This window comes from Chlorocebus sabaeus, chromosome 15 (assembly GCF_047675955.1).
Source record: "Chlorocebus sabaeus isolate Y175 chromosome 15, mChlSab1.0.hap1, whole genome shotgun sequence".
NCBI classification, from domain to species: domain Eukaryota; kingdom Metazoa; phylum Chordata; class Mammalia; order Primates; family Cercopithecidae; genus Chlorocebus; species Chlorocebus sabaeus.
This window is the reverse complement of record NC_132918.1, coordinates 58852550-58866543: the sequence shown is the minus strand read 5'-3', so window position 1 is coordinate 58866543 and position 13994 is coordinate 58852550. Positions and strand designations below refer to the sequence as shown.

General features: G+C 40.3%; 1 protein-coding gene across 4 annotated transcripts in view; it reads right to left on the bottom strand.

The window, feature by feature from the left end:
• Window positions 1-13994, bottom strand: part of CPNE4 (copine 4) — a 525340-nt gene that overhangs the window by 452319 nt on the left and 59027 nt on the right. Inside the window, exon 1 of one of the 4 annotated variants that reach the window (XM_073023608.1) lies at window positions 2082-2103. The exons of the other annotated variants lie outside the window; for them this stretch is intronic. The gene's annotated coding sequence lies outside the window, so the exon portion shown is untranslated. Of the gene's footprint in view, window positions 1-2081; window positions 2104-13994 lie in introns of those variants that run through there. 4 annotated transcript variants of the gene reach the window in all.

Genomic DNA, 13994 nt, shown 5'->3' with positions numbered 1-13994 from the left:
CTTTTCCATGACCTGAATGGTCAGCCAGGATGTATGGTTGAAAAGAAATAGCCACTGAAATGTTCATTCAATATATCACCCCCTTACAAACAAGCATGTTGTGTTTCTCCAAAAGTACTCTCTGTTGTCTATTCCTGACTCTCAAGATCCACACCTAGAAGACTAGAGATAGAACATACAGGATTGAAGGGGCCTCACGGTCCCACATTACAATCCTCAAAAAATGACCTTAAAGACAGACTAGCAGGTGAAAGGATAGAGACAACATAGGTGACATCACCAAGAGTCACACACACCGAATACCTAAAACCAATTTTCCATTCATCTCTCTCCTTCTCCCTTTTCCCTACTCATATCCAGATCTGCCACTGCATACATATCACCAAGTTGTATCCATTCTACTTCCAAAATGTTTCTCAACTTTATCTCCATCCCAGCTGGTCATATCTAGATCATCTCATTTAATGATCATTCATGCATTCACCCAGCCAACATTTTTGAGTGCCTAAAAAAGTACTAGATTGTTTGAAGTGCTCAGAATTCCATGCATATTCAACTGCCCAGGCCTTTGCTGTTCCCCTTTGAATAGACTCCCCTTCTAACCTGACAAATTCCTATTTACTCCTCAAGGCCCTGCCTTTTTCTATGATCCCATAGCAAGTTGCTCATGCTTCCATTACAGCTAATATCTATTTCCTCATGCTTAACAAGTGCCTGTTGTTCAGCAGGTGCTAAGTCAAGGGTCGATGAAGAGACTTCTTTTCCCTTGGAATTGGTTATGTTTTAGGAACCAGTCTAACCACCAGATCTGACAGTTATAATCAGACCATTACTTTATTTTCATTCAGTATTTGATCTTCTCTCAATGCCCAGTTCACATACAATGCACCACAACAAAAAAATGTGCTCAGACGCCCTGGAACAGAACAAAGACCATCCTTCTGAATCACAGTAGATAGCATAGACTGGACTCCTTACAGGAATAAAGAAGACTGGAACTATATCTCAAATGTTCCTTCCTCCCCTTTCCATTCATTCTTTCATTCAACAACATTTATTGAGCACTTAATATGTGGCAAGAGCTGTTATAAGAACTAAAACATTTATAATAGAATATTTATCTAAACCATGGAATCCTAAACAAATAGATGGGCTTCCAGGGGGAAATGCATCTGTGGAACCCCAGAAACTGTTAAAAAAAAAAATCCAGTGAGTAAATCCACTTTCCTGGGAGAGAAAATGGCTTTCAGCAGATTCTCAAAAAAATCCCTGATTAAAAAAAAAAAAAAGAAAATGTTGCTCTGTATTGCTGTATACCCTGCTTAGAATAATAAATATTTATACCTGAACAACTTCCAAGATTTTGTTATTTGCTATATAAAAGGAATCCTCTCTCATTAAAAGTAAGGGCAAAGTTTTTGGACTCCTGGCAAGATGGCCAAATAGGAGCAGTTCCAGTCTGCAGCTCCCAGCGAGACCAATGCCGACGGCAGGTGATTTCTGCATTTCTAACTGAGGTACCCGGTTCATCTGATTGGGACTGGTTAGACAGTGGGTGCAGCCCACGGAGGGCAAGCAGAAGCAGGGTAGGGCATTGCCTCACCCGGGAAGTGCAAGGAACTTGGAGAGTCTCCCTCCCTCAGCCAAAGGGGAGCCATGAGGGACTGTCCTATCCGGCCCAGATATTATGCTTCCCCCATGGTTTTTACAACCCACAGACCAGGGGATTCCCTCATATGGCTACACCACCAGGGCCCTGGGTTTCAAGCACAAAACTAGGCAGCTGTTTGTGCAGACACTGAGGTAGCCGCAGTTTTGTTTTTTTTTTTTCATACCCCAGAGGCACCTGGAACCCCAGCGAGACAGAACCCTTCACTCCCCTGGAAAAGGAGCTGAAGTCAGACAGTCAAGTGGTCTAGCTCAGCGGGTCCCACTCCCACAGATCCCAGCAAACTGAGAACCACTGGCTTGAAATTCTCACTGCCAGCAAAGCAGTCTGAAGACGACCTCGGACTCTTGAGCTTGGCGGGAGGAGGGGCATCCGCCATTACTGAGGCTTGAGTAAATGGTTTTCCACTCACAGTGCTAAGTAAGCTGCCCGGAAGTTCGGTGAAGCTCACTGCAGTGCAGCAAAGCAGGTGTAGCCAGGCTGCCTCTCTAGATTCCTCTTCACTGGGCAGGGCGTCTCTGAAAGAAAGGCAGCAGCCCCAGTCACGGGCTTATAGATAAAACTCCCATCTCCATGGGACAGAGCACCTGGGGGAAGGAGCGGCTGTGGGTGCGGCTTCAGCAGACTTAAATATTCCTGCCTGCTGGCTCTGAAGAGAGCGGAGAATCTTACAGCAAAGCTCCCCTAAGGAACAGACTGCTTCCTCAAGTGGGTCCCTGATGCCCGTGCCTCTTTACTAGGAGATACCTCCTAGCAGGGGCCGACAGGCACCTCATACAGGAGAGCTCTGGCTGGTATCTGGTGCGTGCCCCTCTGGGATGAAGCTTCCAGGGGAAGGAGAAGGCAGCACTCTTTGCTGCTCTGCAGCCTCCGCTGGTAATACCCAGGCAAACAGGGTCTGGAGTGGGCCTCCAGCAAACTCCAGCAGACCTGCAGTAGAGGGACCTGTTAGAAGGAAAACTAACAAACAGAAAGCAATAACATCAACATCAACAAAAAGGACACCCACTCAAAAACCCCACACAAAGGCCATCAGCATCAAAGATCAAAGGTAGATAAATCCACGAAGATGAGGAAAAACCAGGGCAAAAATGCTGAAAATTCCAAAAACCAGAATGCCTCATCTCCTCCAAATGATCACAACTCCTCTCCAGCAAGGACACAAAACTGGATGAGGAATGAGTGTGACAAATTGACAGAAGTAGGGTTCAGAAGGTGGGTAATAACAAACTCCTCTGAGCTAAAGGAGCATATTCTAACCCAATCTAAGGGAGCTAAGAACCCTGATAAAAGGTTACAGGAACTGATAACTAGAATGACTAGTTTAGAGAAGAAGATAAATGACCTGATGGAGCTGAAAAACACAGCAGGAGAACTTCGTGAAGCATACACAAGCATCAATAGCTGAATCGATCAAGTGGAAGAAAGGATATCAGAGATTGAAGATCAACTTAATGACATAAAAGGTGAAGACAAGATTAGAGAAAAAAGAATGAAAAGGAACAAACAAAGCCTCCAAGAAATATATGACTATGTGAAAAGACCAACCCTATGATTGATTTGTGTATCTGAAAGTGATAAGAAGAATGGAACCAAGTTGGAAAACATACTTCAGGATATTATCTAGCAGAACATCCCCAACCTACCAAGACAGGCCAACATTCAAATTCAGGAAATACAGAGAACATCACTAAGATACTCGTCAAAAAGAGCAACCCCAAGGCACATAATCGTCCGATTCTCCAAGGTTGAAATGAAGGAAAAAATGTTAAGTGCAGCCAGAGAGAAAGGTCAGACTACCTATAAAGGGAAGCCCATCAGATTAACAGATCTCTCTGCAGAAACCCTACAAGCCAGAAGAGAGTGGGGGCCAATATTCAACATTCTTAAAGAAAAGAATGTTCAACCCAGAATCATATCTAGCCAAACTAAGCTTCATACACAAAGGAGAAATAAAATCCTTTACAGACAAGCAAATGCTGAGGGGTTTTGTCACCACTAGGCCTTACAAGAGCTCCTGAAGGAAGTACTAAATATGGAAAAGAAAAACCAGTACCAGCCACTGCAAAACATTCCAAAATATAAAGACTAACAACACTATGAAGAAACTGCATTAATTAATGTGCAAAATAACGAGCTAGTATTGTGATGACAAGATCAAATTCACACATAACAATGTTAAACTTAAATGTAAATGGGCTAAATGCCCCAGTTAAAAGACACAGACTGGAAAATTGGTTAGAGTCAAGACCCACTGGTGTGCTGTATTCAGGACACCCACCTCACATGCAAAGACACGCACAGGCTCAAAATAAAAGGATGGAGGAATATTTACTAAGCAAATGGAAAACAAAAGAAGTCAGGTTTTGCAATGCTAGTCTCTGATAAAATAGACTTTAAACCAACAAAGATCAAAAAAGACAAAGAAGGGCATTACATAATGGCAAAGGGATCAATGCAACAAGAAGAGCTAACTATCCTAAATATATATACAACCAATACAGGAGCACCCAGGTTCATAAAGCAAGTTCTTAGAGATCTATAAAGAGACTTAGACTCCCACAAAATAATAGTGGGAGACTTTAACACCCTCTGTCATTAATAGACAGATCAATGAGACAGAAAATTAACAAGGATATTCAGGATTTGAACTCAGCTCTGGACCAAGCAGACCTAATAGACGTCTACGAAACTCTCCACCCCAAATCAACAGTATATACATTCTTCTCAGCACCACATTGCACTTATTCTAAAATTGACCACATAATTGGAAATAAAACACTCCTCAGCAAATGCAAAAGAATGGATATCATAACAGTCTCTCAGACCACAGTGCAATCAAATTAGAACTCAGAATTAAGAAACTCACTCAAAACCACACAACTACATGGAAACTGAACAACCTGATCCTGGATGACTACTGGGTAAATAACAAAATTAAGGCAGAAATAAATAAGTTCTTTGAAACCAATGAGAACAAAGACACAATGTACCAGAATCTCTGGGGCACAGCTAAAGCAGTGTTTAGAGGAAAATTTATAGCACTAAATTCCCACATCAGAAAGTGGGAGAGATCTAAAGTCAACACCCTAACATCATAACTAAAAGAACTAGAGAAGCAAGAGTAAACAAATTCAAAAGCTAGCAGAAGACAAATAACCAAGATCAGAGCAGAACTGAAGGAGATATAGACACAAAAAACCCTTCAAAAAATCAATGAACCCAGGAGCTGGTTTTTTGAAAAGATTAACAAAATAAGTAGACCACTAGCCAGACTAATAAAGAAAAAAGAGAAAAGAATCAAATAGACACAATAAAAAATGATAAAGGGGATATCACCACTGATCCCACAGAAATATAAACTATCATCAGAGAATACTATAAACACCTCTATGCAGATAAACTAGAAAATCCAGAAGAAATGGATAAATTCCTGGACACATACACCATCCCAAGACTAAATCAGGAAGAAGTTGAATCCCAGAATAGACCAATAACAAGTTCTGAAATTGAGGCAGTAATTAATAGATTACCAAACAACAACAACAAAAAAAGCCCAGGACTAGACAGATTCACAGTTGGACCCTACCAGAGGTTCAAAGCAGAGCTGGTACCATTCCTTCTGAAACTATTCCAAACAATAGAAAAAGGACATATCCCTAACTCACTTTATGAGGCCAGCATCATTCTGATACCAAAACCTGGCAGAGACACAACAAAGAAAATTTCAGACCAGTATCCCTGATGAACAACAGTGCAAAAATCCTCAATAAAATGCTAGCAAGCTGAATCCAGAAGCACATCAAAAAGCTTATCTACCACGATCAAGTCAGCTTCATCCCTGGGATGCAAGGCTGGTTCAACATACACAAATCAATAAACATAATCCATCACATAATTAGAACCAATGACAAAAACCACATGATTATCTCAATAGATACAGAAAAGGCCTTCAATAAAATTCAACACCCTTTCATGCTAAAAACACTCAATAAACTAGGTATTGATGGAACATATCTAAAAGTAACAAGAGCTACTTATGACAAACCCACAGCCAATATCATACTGAACGGGTAAAAACTGGAAGCATTCCCTTTGAAAACCGGCACAAGACAAGGATGCCCTCTCTCACTACTCCTTTTCAACATAGTGTTGGAAGTTCTGGCCAAGGCAATCAGGCAAGAGAAAGAAATAAACGTATTCAAATAGGAAGAAAGGAAGTCAAATTGTCGCTGTTTGCAGATGACATGATTGTATATTTAGAAAACCCATCGTCTCAGCCCAAAAACTCCTAAAGCTGATACGCAAGTTCAGCAAAGTCTCAGGATACAAAATCAGTGTGCAAAAATCACAAGCATTCCTATACACCAATAATAGACAAACACAGAGCCAAATCATGGTGAACTCCCATTCACAATTGCTACAAATAAAATAAAATACCTAGGAATACAATTTACAAGAGATGTGAAGGACCTCTTCAAGGAGAACTGCAAACCACTGCTCAAGGAAATAAGAGAAGACACAAACAAATGGAAAAAATATTCCAAGCTCATAGACAGGAAAAATCAATATCGTGAAAATGGCCATATTGCCCAAAGTAATTTATAGATTCAATGCTATTCCTGTCAAGCTACCATTGACTTTCTTCACATAAGTAGAAAAAAACTACTTTAAAATTTCATATGGAACCAAAAAAGAGCTTGTATAGCCAAGACAATCCTAAGCAAAAAGAACAAATCTGGAGGCATCACGTTACCTGATTTCAAGCTATACTACAAGTGTACAGTAACCAAAACAGCAATAGTAATGGTACCAAAACACATATATAGATCAATGGAACAGAACAGGGGCCTCAGAAATAACACCACACATCTACAACCATCTGATATTTGACAAATCTGACAAAAACAAGCAATGGGCAAAGGATTCCCTATTTAATAAATGGTGTTGGGAAAACTGGCTAGCCATATGCAGAAAACTGAAACTGGATCCCTTCCTTACACCTTATACAAAAATTAACTCAAGATGGATGAATGACTTAAATATAAAACCTAAAACCATAAAAACCCTAGAAGATATGCTAGGCAATACCATTCAAGACATAGGCATGGGCAAAGACTTCATGACTAAAATACCAAAAGCAATTGCAACAAAGGCCAAAATTGACAAATGGGATCTAACTAAACTAAAGAACTTCTGCACAGCAAAAGAAACTATCATCACAGTGAACAAGCAATCTACAGAATGGGAGAAAATTTTTGCAATCTATCCATCTGACAAAGGTCTAATATCCAGAATCTACAAGGAACTTAAACAAATTTACAAGAAAGAAACAACCCCAGCAAAAGTGGACAAAGGATATGAAGGGACACTTCTTTAAAAGAAGACATTTATGCGGCAAACAAACATATGAAAAAAAGCTCATTATCACTGGTCATTAGAGAAATGCAAATCAAAACCACAATGAGATACTATCTCATGCCAGTTAGAAGAGCAATCATTAAAAAGTCAGGAAACAACATCTGCTGGAGAGGATGTAGAGAAATAGGAACACTTTTTTACACTGTTGATGGGAGTGTAAATTAGTTCAACCATTGTAGAAGACAGTGTGGCAATTCCTCAAGGATCTAGAACCAGAAATAGCATTTCACCCAGCAATATCATTACTGAGTATATACCCAAACGATTATAAATCATTCTACTGTAAAGAACATGCACACATATGTTTATTGTGGCACTGTTCACAATAGCAAATACTTGGAGCCAACCCAAATGCCCATCAATGATAGACTGGATAAAGAAAATGTGGCACATACACACCATGGAATACTATGCTGCCATTAAAAAGTAAGAGTTCATATCTTTTGCAGGGACATGGAAGAAGCTAGAAACCATGATTCTCAGCAAACTAACACAGGAATAGGAGACCGAACACTGAAGGTTCTCACTAATGAGTGGGAGTTGAACAATGAGAACACGTGGACACAGGGAGGGGAACATCACTCACCAGGGCCTGTCAGGGGGTTGGGGGCAAGGGGAGGGAGAGCATTAGGACAAATACCTAATGCATGCCGGGCTTAAAACCCAGCTGACGGGTTGATGGGTGCAGCAAACCACCATGGCAAATGTATACCTATGTAACAAACCAGCACATTCTGCACATGTATCGTAGAACTTAAAGTATTTAAAAAAAAAAAAAAAAAAGTAATGGCAAAAACTGCAATTACTTTTGCACCAACCTAATAAAACACCTTGTTCAAGCTTAAGAGATACAGCATGTATTAGTCTATAAGTAGGCTCTTTAAGTGTACGTAAGCCTTTTGTAAAGGATATTTGTCCCTTAATTTTTAGCGTATAATAAACTCTAAAGGACACTTGAGGCTGTTTTCTGATTTTTTTTTTCTTCTCACTAAGAACAGTGCTCTGAACACAGGGGAGACTTGGTAACTGACCAACCATCTTGGTGCACTTCAGAGCACAGGTCTAAGGGGCGGCAGGTGCTTTATTTATAGATTAAAGTGACTCTAAAATACAAACATAATTATTAAATTCTCTTCACTTCATTTTGTCCTCTCTAGTTCTGAAATGACATGCATATGCTTGGTGAGCATTATATCAAACAAAACAAAGTAAAACAAAAGCATGCACTTTGAAATCAAACCTAAGGACCTCAGTTCCAAACTCTCCTCTTCAGTTACCAGCTGTGTTAACCACAGACAAGTTGCTTGATCTCTGTAGGTCTGTTTTCTGCCTATATAATGGATTTTGTCAGAATTCAATGAGACATGCCTAGTAAAGGGCCTACTCTATAACAGATGCTTGTGTTCATAATTGGTGCTGTTCACCAAGGATTTCCAGGTCTGTCCTCTTCCAGTCAAACTTCCCTACCCTCTGAATATTGGGTATAGAACCATATGACTTGCTTGGGCCAGTGAAATGGAAATGCAAGTCATCTGTTTTACTTTGAGAATCAGTATATGAGTTGCCATTTCCGTTTTCCAATGCTCTAGAGATAGTGGAATCACATGTTGAGATGAAGCCTCACTTATCTGTGTCTCTGCATAACTTCAGTGAGTGGAGACACACCAACCCCAACACAGACACCAACCTAACTTGTCAGCCAAAGCAAGACATGAGCTTTCCTTATATAAGTCACTGAGATTTGGAGCTTATTTGTTACAGTGATATAATCTAGTGTATGCTGACCAATACTGTGCTTAATAAATATTAGCTCTTTTTCCCCATTAAGTCTCATTAGCTGCACTTTCCCTGTTGCATTTTTTTCTTAGAAATTGGTCTAATCTCAAAGTTTGCCCTGATATGAATAAGTCTGTTTCCTTGATGGGGCATTTGGGAAAGAAGCATATAATTTATACAGTTTTTTAATTAAATTTTATTTAAGGCAACTTAAGGGGATGGGGTTTATAATCTTTCCTTATGCTGCACTTTCTAGGTCCTCTGGAGCTACTGCTTTTTATCACTTTTTCCACTTCCACATATCAAAATACTTCCAGAGTTAAACAGCTTCACGTTAGATTCCATGATCTAGCTAGATCACTTATCATAGAAATGGAAGGTTAAAGTTGTATTGTGAGTATATGTATGTGTAGGAGTTAGTGGAGGGTTGTTGTTGCTTCCCATTATTAATGTAGATACAGAATGAATGGATCATCAATTTGAGAAGGTAGCAGCATTTCCCAATTATCTGTTGCTGCCTAACAAACTGCCCCAAAACTTAGTGAATTAAAACAAAAACCATTTAATTTTATCTCATAATTTTCGTAGGTCAGGAATTTGAGAAGGATCAATTCTCAAATCACTAGATCATCTGCTAGATGATTCTTCTGTTCCATGTAGCATAGATGGGGTCACTCAGTGGTGTTCATCTGGCAGCTAGAAAGGTCTACAGAGTCCAAGATGGTTAAACTCACATGTCTGACACCTTGGGGGCAACATCTGGGAGGCAGAGCTCAGCTAGGTCTGTTAACTGGAGTGCTGACACGGTAGACTCAGGGTAGTTAGATTTCTTATAGGGTGGGTCAAGTGTTAAAGTTCCCAGAGAGAATGTTCTAAGGCATAATATGCAAGACTTCTTATGACCTAGCCTTGTAAGTTCTAAAACATCACTTCTACTGAATTTTACTGGTCAAAGAAGACCAGTAAAAGGCATCCAGCTCACATGGAAGGAACAGTAATTCCATGTCTCAATGAGAGTGCCAGCAAACATTTGCAACTATCTTTATTATACCATAGAACCACAACCTCTTGAATGCTTCTCTGATTCCCTAAGATATCATTAGGTCCAAAATCTCCAGTCACTACATTAAAATTTGGCAAGCAAAAAGTAATTCCTTTACAAGTTTAAATGCCTTCCTTTTTGCCCCAGATGGTTATCTGAACTCATTTACAAAACCTTACTGTGCTCAATATTTTTCTTGTCCCTGCAGTTGCACTCTCTACCTTTGCTATATTCCCTGGAAGTCTGGCCTCTAAGGGCTGCCTCAGTGGATCCCTTGCGCTTAGGTTTCCAGCTGGGGGTAGTCAATGGGGGACACTGGCAGGGAAGTAAAGACCAAGAGGAGAGTGAGCAAGACCATTGCCCTCCAGCTTCCAAGTCACTGTAGTTGATCCCATTCCTCTAGCTGAGCTAAGGCCACAGCCCCAGGCAGGCAGGCCCATCTAGAATGACAGCTATTTTCTCTAGTCCCAACAATTTCCCTCTCCCTTTATCCCTTCAGACTTATATATGATTTGCCTTTGTTTCTCTTGCATTTAGTTCAGTGTCTGGCACTTGGTAGATGTTTAGTGAACGTTTATAGAAAGAACGGTTGGATGAATGGGTAAATAAGATAATGGCAAAGGAAATATATTTAAGAGAAGAAAATGTTCATGGCAACTGAGTGTCAGGATTAGGATTATGAAAATTCTTATCTTCCTATCCTCTAGAGAGAAAGGGAAAAAAAAGAAAAATCAACAAAAATAAATGCCTGTACTCTCAGAAGACAGTAAATGCTGTTCTCTCAGAGACACTGAAGCCAATGAAAATACTAAGGGTTACACATCCACACTTCCTTGGCACACAAAGGTCTTACTGGCAGCAACAAGTATATACTTCCTTATGACTGCAAGTCTATAGTTCTCTGCCTGATGAATTCCTCAAGTTATGCTAACCAACTTGGAGCCTCATCATAGCACTTACAAGCAGAGTTTCTTTGTATGAGGTAAAGTGCAGAGAGATAGAAGAAATGCCAATCCCCAGTGATCTTTTGTCCCCTTTCAAATAAACAGATGGCATTACTGGGAACACGGAATTCTGGTCTTTCCTGTTGGAATTCCAAAAGACAAACATTGGGCCCCCAAGGAAGCTGCTGCTCTCATGGTACAAAGGATGCCCCTCACATCTGAGAAGAACCATTCAACAGTGTCAAGGGGCTGAAAAACCCATTCCTACAGCTCACAACAGGACCTAGTTGAAGACACAAAGGAAGAGGGCCAAATGGTACAGAGCACTAAATGGCTCTATTTTTAAAGTAGTTCTGAACTGGGCCAGGAGTGATCTGGACTCTCATCCTGCATTTGTTCTTCCCTCCCTAGCTGACCTCGGGCAAGCTACTCATGTTTCTAGGGTTCTGTTTCCTCCTCCATAAATGGGAGGGCTGGATCAGATGTTCCCAATGAGCTTATCTCCGATCTACCATTCTGAAATCACAAATCTCAAAGCCTGGCAACAAAGCCCTAATACAATGGGTTTTACTCCTAATCTTTCTCTGAAATCCCAGCTGTCTCACGTATTTTTTTAAAAAGAATTGGAGCATAGAAAGGTCTACAACTAGCTTAAGTCTCACCTTTTATTTCATCAATGTACATACACCCCTTAACTCACCCTTTTGGCCCTAAAAATCCCAACTGGTTGTAACAGCAGAGTGTGATGTAGCATAAACTCACAGTGTGTGTGGTGACTTGGAAAAAAGTCATTTTGTACAACCAATTTGTGGTATCATAGCCTCTTAAAAGATAACGAAACCTGAGCTTAAAAGAAGAAAAGAAAGGCTGGAGATTTTCAGCTGTGTTCAAGAAGATTTTTAGGAGATCTTGAAAGAATTCCTGTCATTTCAAAGTTCTACCAAGCCTCTGTTCTATGGACTGTTCTCCACAGAGTCCATCTATGTAAGGTGCAAAAAAAAAATTGTCAATTTTTTCCCAAGAAGAATCAATGTACTACTACTAATAATAGAAATATGTGATGATGATGATATCTGATATTTATATAGCCTCTGGTATGGATCAGGCATGATTCTAAGTGCCTTACATATATTAATTAACTTATTCTTCAGCACATTTTTTAATGATAGATACTATATCATCTCCATTGGCAAACAAGGAAGCTGAGAATCAAAAACGTTAAGTAATTTTTTCAAGGTCTCCCAACAGAGCTGGTGGCAGAGCTGTTATTCAAACCCAGGCAATTTGATACCAGTATTAGTGCTTTCAACTCACTATACCGAATGGCTTCTCCCACATCAAAATGTATTCATTCCAAAGAAATTTAGAAAGAATGTTTTGAACAGTTATAGCAGTGGAAGAATGGGCATGAATTTTTATCTCTAAGGTCAATTTAATTTGTTTATCTACTTAACTATTACCCAGGAAGAATAGGAATAACGTCAAAAGCATTTATCTTGTCAAAAACATAATTGCTTTGCCAAGCGTAACGTTATTTTTTACCCTAAGAATTCAGCACAGATTGTCAAGCCACAAAATCTGCATTCCTGGGCTCCTTACCCTATTTGAAATATGTTATCCCAAACTGCAGTCCCAGACCAGTTTCTTTGAATCACCATGGCAACCAGAGTCAATAGAGATGCCCCCATGTAAATTTACAAGGGAAAGGCTGTCATTCAAATCCTGTTTGTGGTAGAAAGGAGGTATTTGGACAGAATCTATCCTACCAAAGACTTTTCATTCTAAAAAGGGAAACACTCTTGCTTTTGTCAGAACTTTCTGTTCTCAGGTCTTAATACATTAGTTTCTTTTTTTCTTCCTGGAAGAGGTTAATGAAAGTCCTTAATTTCTATTTTCCTTCACAACGGTAATTGTAAAATTTCTTGTGCACATATGTGTTTGCAGATGTGTCATGTGCATATGCCTGCATCTATACATACATATGTGCATATATGTATATATGTATATGCAGCGAATGCACATGCATATACAATGTGCACATACACACACCTAATACATGCATGCACATATGTACTGACTTCCCAGCTCTCCTTGCCATAGCACACTCAGCTTAAATGACTCTGACAGACGACCTGCTTGTCTGGAAGTAGATTCAGCTGAGAAAAGATACCAAGCAGCATCTACCTTCTCTGCCTGTAATGAGAAAAGGGCCAACTCAAATGTGATCTGATTCATTAACAGAAAAGTCTCTGCTTGCTCCTCCCTGCCTCCCATACTCTGTCAACAGGGTCAAGCCTATGTGCCCATTGTTTCTCTTGCCGCCTCAGACTGTTCGAAAAGGGATTAAAGAAAAAGAGAGAGGCTGGGCCCAGTGGCTCACGTATGTAATCCTAGCACTTTGGGAGGCTAAGGCCGGTGGATTGCTTGAGCTCAGGAGTTTGAGACCAGCCTGGGCAACATGGCAAAACCTTGCCTCTACAAACAGTACAAAAATTAGCCTGACATGGTGGTGCATGCCTGTAGTCCCAGCTACTTGGGACGCTGAGGTGGGAGGATGACTTGAGCCTGAGAGGTGGAGGTTCCCATGAGCCGAGATTGCATCCCTGCACTCCAGCCTGGGTGACAAAGCCAGACCCTGTCTCAAAAATCAAGTAAGTGAATAAAGAAAGAGAGGTAAAGACAGAGAACCATCAAATTTTTTCAAAATTTGTATTATTCATTTTTAACAATGGCTTTAAAACCATCATCAAATTGAGATTGCAGCCTCAGAAGAGTTGGCAAAACCTATCCTGCAAGAGAGAACTGCCTGTTAAATTTTAACTAGGTTCTGGGGCCTTTAAATGTCCCTTTCAACACTAAGCCTGCAAGTTAAGAGAACCCAGTCAAAGTCACGAGGAGAAATAGGAAGCAACAGGAAAGTCAGCCTCCAGGAAATATAGGACAAAAGCACAGGTTTTCATGGTGTGATAGAAAAACCCTAGTTGGCAACTTGAGTGAGTTACCTGGGCATGAGAATGACTTCTCCTAGCTGCCTAGTCCTTCTACTTTGGGAATGGGGAGGGTTGGATTCATTTACCCGAGGCTTCTCCCATTGCTACCAGCCTAGGCTTCTGTGCAAACATTCCAAAACTATGACAAGCCC